Raw genomic sequence first — 11,155 nt, 5'->3', positions numbered from 1 at the left:
TAAAGTGTAATTAGGTGAGGATTTGTCATCAAACTTCCTGCATCTTCCTCACAGGTGACTACTTCTAGTGTTTTTTTTTATGTGTAAGTACTACAAGTTCAGCTTTAATTGTTTCTTTCAGACTTGCTTCTAATTTTATGGTTTGATGATCCTAATGGTGACATTATTATTCTCTAGATATATGAAAGTTATACCAAAAATTATTTTTTCAGGATATGTTGGAGTGTTTGTTTTTACTATGTCTTAGTCAGTAGTTGTGAATTATGGGTAAAACGTTGTTTTTTTCTTGCCAAACGAGTCATGCATTCTTGTTGAAGAGAAAACAACAGTCATGCATTTTTGTTGAAAAACGAAGCAAGTCATGCATTCCTGTTTAAATACAAAACAAAACAGGTAATGTGTTACTGTTTATTAAAGGCAAAATTTTGGTTTGGTTTGTTTAGAAGTAAGCACAAAGCTATACAACGGGCTATCTATGCTTTGCCCACTACATGATTCAAAACCCGGTTTCTACCGGTGCGAGTCGTCAGATATACTTCAGTGCCATTAGGGTGCAAAAAAAAAGACAATTTCAAATTTCCGATGATAGTGCTTGTTGTCTTGAAATCATTTTAGGTGTTATTATTATATTCTCGTTGCAAAGTTGTATAATGAATTATCCAAACTCTGTTTACCGTGGGAAATCTAAAAACCAAATTTACGAAAACGTTACTAGCTTTTTTATCGTCTTTGTAACTCTGACGATAACCAAGGAAGGTCAAAACGTTGTTTGTTTCTTTTTCATAAAAAACCGCTTCTGAACATTCTCAAAGTTACCAAACGAGCCGTTTTTTGCATATATATAAAAGTACAGTGCATAATTATCGAAGTTTAATTTTTTAGAGGATTTTATGTGGTAACTCAATTACAGATTATTAGTTGTCGCGAGAAAATTTCAATCTTTATCTAAAAATAGAGTTTGACGCAATTGTTATTTGCAAATTTTAATTTTAATGGCTATTTAACGGATAAACAACAATATTACTGCTTTAAAATAGATATTAATAATGACAAGCAGGCGAACGAACGACATATTTTCTGTCGTATGCAATGCGCATGTCTTCTTTTCGAACCTGCGCAGTTGCCTTCGTTTGTTCCTTAAGCGCCATAGTTACGATTTGAAAAATAATCGAACGTTGTAGTAGTACTAAACAAATTTTGATAAAGAGTATTTTTAAGGTATTTTTTCGCATTAAATCGTATCTTAAGTTAATTAGATTTATTTTAGTTTAGTCTTTTGAATTGTTTTATTGCATCACAAGCCTACAAGTTGTGTTTTTCTTGTGATTCTTACCAATCGAATTACATAATTAGGCCTAATGTAGGCTTTTTCAGTCGCCAAAATGTGCATCTTTAATATAGGCGTGCTTCTAAGCTTTTCGATCTAAGCGATAATTCGTGAGTATCAGTCAGTAGGCCTAAGTATACATGCAAGTATTGTGGCAACAAGATTACTTTGTGACTGCATGTTTATCGCTCTCAGGTTCACGTAATCAGAGATTACCAATTTGCAAATTGAACAGTCCACATAAGTGGTTAGAAAAATCATTCCCTCCATCGGGTGTAAAACATCTACGCCCCTGGACTGCCAAGTGCATCATTTTCTTAAGGTTGTACTTAAAAAATGTTGGAATTGAGAGTTTTTCTACACTTTTTGATCTACTGAATAATTAGTTTCAAACATGTATCTTTTCCTTAACATCTTCAAAGTTGAGTGTTGCACCATGTTAGGTCATCATCATTTGTGAATATTCTAGCTTTGGCTATTTCTGCTGTAACTTGGGCTAGTTGTCTTCATTCTCATGCATTTCACTTATCACAGTGCTTGCACATGTTCTTTATAAATAAATGGTTTTGTGGATAATGTGTCAGTATTTCTATAACTGTTTAAAGTGGTGCACAACATTTAAGTTATACAGTTGAAGTTTATGGAGTCATCTTGCTGTACAGAACTCCGAACTACAAAATTCCAGCCACCTACTTTGATGCTTCAAATAATAATAGTGTAGATGACAAGTTGTATCACAACAGTTTTACAGAATGACTATACTGAGAGCACAGTTCAAGAAAGCCCCTAACTTCACACAGATTGAGTCTTAAATAGGTCTGTGAATGCAATTTGTCTGCTGAATCTGTGTCCCAGGAAATTTTAGTAATGAAACAATTCACAAAGATTTTCTTCCTTCGATTGTTTCAGAAATGTTATTGGTCCATCACAAGCATTAGAAAAGTTCATCCTGTATGCAGTGGCGTTTTATGGTTTTCAAAGAAAACACAAATAGTCAATGAAGAGTAACAGGTTCATGACGTAATTCAAATGACTACACCAAAAATTGCCGTAAGCCATTCCCAGAGGAAAAGACTGTCTTCTCTCAACTTGCCTTATTGTCTTGAGCTTACTAATATCCTCTCCTAAAATCCATTACTGAAAAATATTTTCATCCAGACAAACATCAAGGAAGAGTACATCCTTGGCAGTTGCTGGAATTATTCTTTGTGAAAGTATACAACTTTTTTAATCTTAAAGATTGATTCATTCTTCCGTAACAATTCATAATGATGCACAAGGTTCAGTACTCGGATTTTACACCCCTTGTTATTTGAAACCTTCGATTTCTTTGTGTGTTTCAGCCTTTTTTGCAAGTTGTTGTCATTAAGCCAACTGGCGTATTGTAGTTCCACTGCCAGTATCAATCTTATGAGGTATTTGTTTTGCCTACGTCATGAGGTCTAGTGGAGAAGTCATCTTTATTTTCCGCGAGTAAGTGGTCTACAGCATTAATCAGCTGTAACTTCGCTATATCTTTAGTAATACAACTCTTGTATACGAGATGGTAAAGTGTAAATAGGTGAGGATTTGTCATCAAACTTCCTGCATCTTCCTCACAGGTGACTACTTCTGGTGTTTTTTTATGTGTAAGTACTACAAGTTCAGCTTTAATTGTTTCTTTCAGACTTGCTTCTAATTTTATGGTTTGATGATCCTAATGGTGACATTATTATTCTCTAGATATATGAAAGTTATACCAAAATTATTTTTCAGGATATGTTGGAGTGTTTGTTTTACTATGTCTTAGTCAGTAGTTGTGAATTATGGGTAAAACGTTTTTTTTTCTTGCCAAACGAGTCATGCAGTCATGCATTCAGTTGCATTTTGTTGAAAAACGAACAAGTCATGCATTTTGTTTAAATACAAAACAAAACAGGTAATGTGTTACTGTTTATTAAAGGCAAAATTTTGGTTTGGTTTGTTTAGAAGTAAGCACAAAGCTATACAACGGGCTATCTATGCTTTGCCCACTACATGATTCAAAACCCGGTTTCTACCGGTGCGAGTCGTCAGATATACTTCAGTGCCACTAGGGTGCAAAAAAAAAAGACAATTTCAAATTTCCGATGATAGTGCTTGTTGTCTTGAAATCATTTTAGGTGTTATTATTATATTCTCGTTGCAAAGTTGTATAATGAATTATCCAAACTCTGTTTACCGTGGGGAATCTAAAAACCAAATTTTACTGCTGGATTCCGTAAGTTTATTACCAACCCAATGAGTGGCAGTAGCAGTACTTTTAGGCTTATCGTCTATTGTTACCAAGAGCAACTCGTCGGTAATACACGTATACGAAAACTACAGATTTATAACTAATGTTGAAAAGGAAATAACTTGCAGCGACTCCATTTTCTCGTAGCGCATACAGCCCTAGAGTAGATTTTTCGCGAAATTCAACACCGCTTCTGAACATGTGGTCAGCTATCAGTAAGTTACTTTTTTTTTCTTTGTAACTCTGACGATGACCAAGGAAGGTCAAAACGTTGTTTGCTTCTTTACATAAAAAAAATTCTCAACCCAAACGAGCCGTTTTTTCATATATAAAAGTACAGTGCATCATTATCGAAGTTTAATTTTTTAAAGGATTTTATGTGGTAACTCATACACAGTTTATATGTTGTCGCGATAAAATTTCAAACTTTATCTAAAAATAGAGTTTGGCGCAGTTTTTATTTGCAAATTTTAATTTTAATGGCTATTTAACAGATAAACAACAATATTACTGCTGTAAAATAAATATAAATAATGACAAAGGCGAACGTCATATTTTCTGTCGTATGCAATGCGCATGTCTTCCTGCAGAACCTGCGCAGTTGCCTTCTTTGTCACTAATGCGCCATAGTTACGATTTCAAAAATAAGTATCAATAAAGTTGTAAAGCAGAGTGAAACAAATTTTGATAAAGAATATTTAAGGTATTTTTTCGCATTAAATTGTTTCTTAAGTTTATTAACTTTATTGCATTTATTTTCAACTGTTTGTTTTACAAGTTGGCATTTGTTTAGCAGTCTGATGCAGAATTGAAAATACATGATAATTTTAAAACTACTTTTAACAAGGATATCGTATTCTTCAGAAAAATACATGTATATGTGACCGTAACTGTTGGATATTGGGAACTGAAAAGTTGCATTGAACAGTCCATATACTAATTGTTGAGAGAAAGGATTCAGTTATAAATATTAGAAGAATTTTAGATCGGTAAACAGTAAAGGAAAATTTCTTTTATAAATATGATTATTAAGCCTAAATCATTTGTGAATATTCTAGCTTTGGCTATTTCTGCTGTAACTTGGGCTAGTTGTCTTCATTCTCATGCATTTCACTTATCACAGTGCTTGCACATGTTCTTTATAAATAAATGGTTTTGTGGATAATGTGTCAGTATTTCTATAACTGTTTAAAGTGGTGCACAACCTTTAAGTTATACAGTTGAAGTTTATGGAGTCATCTTGCTGTACAGAACTCCGAACTACAAAATTCCAGCCACCTACTTTGATGCTTCAAATAATAATAGTGTAGATGACAAGTTGTATCACAACAGTTTTACAGAATGACTATACTGAGAGCACAGTTCAAGAAAGCCCCTAACTTCATACAGATTGAGTCTTAAATAGGTCTGTGAATGCAATTTGTCTGCTGAATCTGTGTCCCAGGAAATTTTAGTAATGAAACAATTCACAAAGATTTTCTTCCTTCGATTGTTTCAGAAATGTTATTGGTCCATCACAAGCATTAGAAAAGTTCATCCTGTATGCAGTGGCGTTTTATGGTTTTTCAAAGAAAAACACAAATAGTCAATGAAGAGTAACAGGTTCATGACGTAATTCAAATGACTACACCAAAAATTGCCGTAAGCCATTCCCAGAGGAAAAGACTGTCTTCTCTCAACTTGCCTTATTGTCTTGAGCTTACTAATATCCTCTCCTAAAATCCATTACTGAAAAATATTTTCATCCAGACAAACATCCAAGGAAGAGTACATCCTTGGCAGTTGCTGGAATTATTCTTTGTGAAAGTATACAACTTCTTTAATCTCAAAGATTGATTTATTCTTCCGTAACAATTCATAATGATGCACAAGGTTCAGTACTCGGATTTTACACCCTTGTTATTTGAAACCTTCGATTTCTTTGTGTGTTTCAGCCTTTTTTGCAAGTTGTTGTCATTAAGCCAACTGGCGTATTGTAGTTCCACTGCCAGTATCAATCTTATGAGGTATTTGTTTTGCCTACGTCATGAGGTCTAGTGGAGAAGTCATCTTTATTTTCCTGAGTAAGTGGTCTACAGCATTAATCAGCTGTAACTTCGCTATATCTTTAGTAATACAACTCTTGTATACGAGATGGTAAAGTGTAAATAGGTGAGGATTTGTCATCAAACTTCCTGCATCTTCCTCACAGGTGACTACTTCTGGTGTTTTTTTATGTGTAAGTACTACAAGTTCAGCTTTAATTGTTTCTTTCAGACTTGCTTCTAATTTTATGGTTTGATGATCCTAATGGTGACATTATTATTCTCTAGATATATGAAAGTTATACCAAAAATTATTTTTTCAGGATATGTTGGAGTGTTTGTTTTTACTATGTCTTAGTCAGTAGTTGTGAATTATGGGTAAAACGTTTTTTTTCTTGCCAAACGAGTCATGCATTCTTGTTGAAGAGAAAACAACAGTCATGCATTTTTGTTTAAATACAAAACAAAACAGGTAATGTGTTACTGTTTATTAAAGGCAAAATTTTGGTTTGGTTTGTTTAGAAGTAAGCACAAAGCTATACAACGGGCTATCTATGCTTTGCCCACTACATGATTCAAAACCCCGGTTTCTACCGGTGCGAGTCGTCAGATATACTTCAGTGCCACTAGGGTGCAAAAAAAAAAGACAATTTCAAATTTCCGATGATAGTGCTTGTTGTCTTGAAATCATTTTAGGTGTTATTATTATATTCTCGTTGCAAAGTTGTATAATGAATTATCCAAACTCTGTTTACCGTGGGGAATCTAAAAACCAAATTTTACTGCTGGATTCCGTAAGTTTATTACCAACCCAATGAGTGGCAGTAGCAGTACTTTTAGGCTTATCGTCTATTGTTACCAAGAGCAACTCGTCGGTAATACACGTATACGAAAACTACAGATTTATAACTAATGTTGAAAAGGAAATAACTTGCAGCGACTCCATTTTCTCGTAGCGCATACAGCCCTCGAGTAGATTTTTCGCGAAATTCAACACCGCTTCTGAACATGTGGTCAGCTATCAGTAAGTTACTTTTTTTTTTCTTTGTAACTCTGATGATGACCAAGGAAGGTCAAAACGTTGTTTGCTTCTTTACATAAAAAAAATTCTCAACCCAAACGAGCCGTTTTTTCATATATAAAAGTACAGTGCATCATTATCGAAGTTTAATTTTTTAAAGGATTTTATGTGGTAACTCATACACAGTTTATATGTTGTCGCGATAAAATTTCAAACTTTATCTAAAAATAGAGTTTGGCGCAGTTTTTATTTGCAAATTTTAATTTTAATGGCTATTTAACAGATAAACAACAATATTACTGCTGTAAAATAAATATAAATAATGACAAAGGCGAACGTCATATTTTCTGTGTATGCAATGCGCATGTCTTCCTGCAGAACCTGCGCAGTTGCCTTCTTTGTCACTAATGCGCATTCGTTACGATTTCAAAAATTAAGTATCAATAAAGCGAACAAAGCAGAGTGAAACAAATTTTGGATAAAGAATATTTAAGGTATTTTTTCGCATTAAATTGTTTCTTAAGTTTATTAACTTTATTGCATTTATTTTCAACTGTTTGTTTTCACGTTGGCATTTGTTTAGCAGTCTGATGCAGAATTGAAAATACATGATAATTTTTAAAACTACTTTTTTAACAAGGATATCGCATTCTTCAGAAAAAACATGTATATGTGACCGTAACTGTTGGATATTGGGAACTGAAAAGTTGCATTCGTATATACTAATCGTTGAGAGAAAGGATTCAGTTATAAATATTAGAAGAATTTTAGATCGGTAAACAGTAAAGGAAAATTTCTTTTATAAATATGATTATTAAGCCTAAAAGTACGTCAGTCAAGTTATCTGGTTCTCAAATAAAACTAATACTAATTGTTACTGCACGCGTAATTTGCCCATACTGTGACCCACAAATTTGTCTAGTGTTAGTACTTTGGCCTGATGTGTAACCTGGATTTAGATTTGGATGTACATCATAACAGCAAAATTTCTTAACTTTGTTCAGTGCCAGGTGTTGCTTTAAATTTTGCAGAAATAGATAGCAGCCTGACACATCACACCAAAGGCTGAAACCCAATTATTTGGTCATCCTATAAGATCAGTTTATACATGTAACTCAGATCTGATAGGTGTACATGGAGACCTGAAATAATTATAATCATCTGAAGATTAAAGAGATGTATTCAGTATTAGACATAGAGGTTTGTCATCATCATAAGTAATGATGTCAATCATTTTTAACATAACCAGTCAATTTTTCTGAAGGCTATGATGAGTTTATAAGTATATTTTTAAATTACAAACACAAAGGAATTTTCTGACTTTGAAGTTTTTGTTCAGTTTTGTTTAAACCTTTCTATTTTTATTAATTTTACCTGACCTGTCAAAATTATGATTAGTTTGAGTTTTGTAAAACAAAACAAACAGTGTCCTCTTCCATTCTTTCTGTGAGCCTTGTTAACTCAACACCACCATTGTATTAAGAAAACAAATGCACTTTGAGAAAATAAAACTTTCTGGTACACATTCAACAAAGTTGTAAGAATGGTGAAACTTAAATTAAAATTTGCTCATAATATGAGCATCACAAAGTGAAAGTGACAACTGGGATTTACTTATATATTATATTTTAATGAGCAAAAAAAGAATAGTATGGTGTCAAAGTTAATGACTTCTGTATTAATTTATGAAAATCATATAAAACTAACTTTTTTCTGTCTTTTTCTACATCAAAAATGTTTACATTTCATATCTAATATTAAAAAGCATTGTGATAATTTGACCCTGCAAAAAAACTAGTTTCAGAATAAATAGCCATCCATGGTTAGTTGTCTGTTCCTGCTATTCATTAATTGTGATGCTAAAATCAAAGAATGTGAAGGACAAAGGTAAATCCTGTAAGGCATAATTTTTAATAAAATATCTTTCCAAATTGAAAAATGTCAGTAGAAATGTATTATAGTGCCATCTGTCTGGTTGGAAAGATATTTGTAGTTTCTGACAAAAACATGCATGAGTTTATTGAAGTCTTTGGTAATTTTTTACTTTGCATTTGTATATAACTCAAAATCAAATAAGTTATAAATACTTTTATAATTAGCTTTCCAGTCTGTGTACTAACACCACTAAAAATCAGGTTTTGATACCAGTGTTGGGCAGACCAGAGATAGTCTGATCTGTAAGCTTCCTCATGTCCTTTGGAAAAAGAATAACTGTGGTGTATGGCTTTCTTTGGAATTAACTTGGGGTTAAAATAAAGTATATTTACATAAACCTTAGTTACAAAAGAACAGTGAATCAGTTTTAGTTTGTTTTTAAATAGCACAACTTTTGCACACAAAAAGTTTTAATCTCTGAAATTATAATAATTTGTACAAATATGATGTTAAATTTACCCAACCTTTTTTAACAGAATAAATCAAAAACATTTTTTTAAATATTCCTATATGAAACCTCTTAACACAAGTGTCATTAATGTATGTGATGTCTCTTATCAAAGTGCTTTTTATGTAAAGATAGTTGACATGGTTTTATCAAGTTAAATGCAAATCATTGTTGCAGTCTGTTATCGTACATGTTGATATTGATTCAATATCTGGTTAATATTTGTCTTCTACAATGCTAGATTTGTGTTTTAAAACATCTAATAATTCTCAAATAACTGTGTAATTTGGTTGAATAATATATGGTTACATTTAGCAAGTGTAGTGTGTCTTAAAGTTTCTGTAAATGTCACATTTGGTTATCCAGATTAGCTGTTCAACGTTGAGAAAATGAGGGCCATCATTTCAACATCAGGCCAAAGAAGTTTAGCAGGTAAATACAGAATAAGAATATTAAATATTTCAAGACAAATATTGAAAAAGAAACATGTTTTCCATGTTGTAATGGTACAAGTTTTTCTTGTCATTTTATATATGTGTTTAATAATTTTGATTTAATATCATCATTTCAACTGTTACTTTCTGAAGAAAAATGTGCTTTTGTCTGTTCTACAAAATGTTTTATATGTACATAAAATGTGCTGAATTTATTCTTGTGAATTACTTACCAGAGGGATTTAAAATAATAAATATGAAGTAAGATCTTTCATTTCATTCACCACTTGTTGAAACATTATACCAGTTTTAGGGAATTTAACCCCTCAATTTGCACTTGTCGAGGCTAAATCATTAGTGGTGAAATTCTCTGAAACTGGTATAACTCACGTGACGAACGGCAAATCAAATATTTGTAGAGACACTGTAGTTAAATGACATTTATAATTGTTTTGAGTCTGATTTTTTTTTAAATATCTAAAAAACGATTTACAGCAAACAGGAGATTATATTCAACAAACAGTTAATTTAGAGCCATTTTTTATGATTGATTGGTCACTAACTACAGTTTGTCATTATCTCATTGAAAATGTAACCTGGGAGATATAAAAGACTGGTTAGTGTAGGTAGTGTTTGTTTGTTCATTTTGAAGGTTAATATTTGAAAAGTAAAAAACATTTGGACATAAGAAAACCAGATTTTCCTTACAATTTACTTTTAATTTCAACAGTGAACAACATTAAAAAATTACCATTTTTGTGTATTCTTTAATTGTTTTTATTATTATTATTTCTGTTAGATTCAGAGTCTGAGTCGAGCACTTATGAAAGTGCTAAAGATATGAGATCAATATTAAGTGAAATTGATATTCAGATTGAGGAATCCACAGAGGTATTATTACATTGTTCAATAGTTAAAAAGAGTTTATGATTCTGTTTATTATTTATTACATGATGCATGTTTATTAGCACTTCTCCTGTTTTGTCATTACAAAATAGTTAAGTTGCTAACTGTTTTTACTTAAAAACATCAACAAATATTCAAATTTCTTGTATTTTAAAGTTCTAATGGTGTATGTAAAAAAATCAAATCTTATAAACAGTTTTTAATGTACAACTGTCATGTGAATTAAGTAGTTCAATAATTGAGGTATTGAATGGTGGAATAAATGTCTTATATACACCTTAAGTTGGCTTGATTCTTTCCAGCATTTTAAATACATATATATATAGAACACTAGTGTAATTTTGATATGATTATATTTTGTATATTTATTCATAATATAAATATTTACTGTGCCCCTTTGTGTATATAACATGTCTTGTTTTTTATCAAGGGAATTAATATGACAGGTTTGATGTACATGATGTAATTTTTTTGCATCAATTACTGAAATTAAATGCTTTTTTTCTTCAAAATCATAAACTATTCTGCAACATTTAAAGATTTTCTTTCAAAATTATTTTCTCGAGGGGAAGAATTGTATTTGGTGAATTCTGTGGTGGAAAAGATTCCTGTGCTAAAGACACACTATGTCTATAAACATTGTCTGGTTTTATATCCAAAGATCTTTTTTTAGAAGTATGTTTAAAATGGTCCTCTTTAAGGGCCCCTTATTTATTATTACAAAAGTTATCATTTAGAAATAAAACCCTAAATTTTGAACAAAGTTTTTTGGGTGGGAGTAAGTTTAGGGGATGTTTCCCCATGTT

The 11,155-nt window shown here is 31.8% G+C and overlaps 1 long non-coding RNA gene across 2 annotated transcripts; it reads left to right on the top strand.

Annotated features, from left to right (window-relative positions):
- The first annotated feature begins 1,130 nt into the window (after positions 1 to 1,130).
- Positions 1,131 to 10,394, top strand: LOC143249315 (uncharacterized). 2 transcript variants are annotated; one of them, XR_013027717.1, is made up of 3 exons: positions 1,131 to 1,218; positions 9,376 to 9,441; positions 10,243 to 10,394. It is a non-coding gene; the product is annotated as an uncharacterized LOC143249315 (long non-coding RNA). The 2 variants fall into 2 exon arrangements; XR_013027718.1 differs by lacking the exon at positions 1,131 to 1,218 and adding an exon at positions 1,225 to 1,437.
- Positions 10,395 to 11,155: the final 761 nt, after the last annotated feature.

This window comes from Tachypleus tridentatus, chromosome 4 (genome assembly GCF_004210375.1).
Source record: "Tachypleus tridentatus isolate NWPU-2018 chromosome 4, ASM421037v1, whole genome shotgun sequence".
NCBI classification, from domain to species: Eukaryota; Metazoa; Arthropoda; class Merostomata; order Xiphosura; family Limulidae; genus Tachypleus; species Tachypleus tridentatus.
The sequence above is the reverse complement of the archived record's forward strand: the minus strand, read 5'-3'. Positions and strand labels throughout refer to the sequence as shown.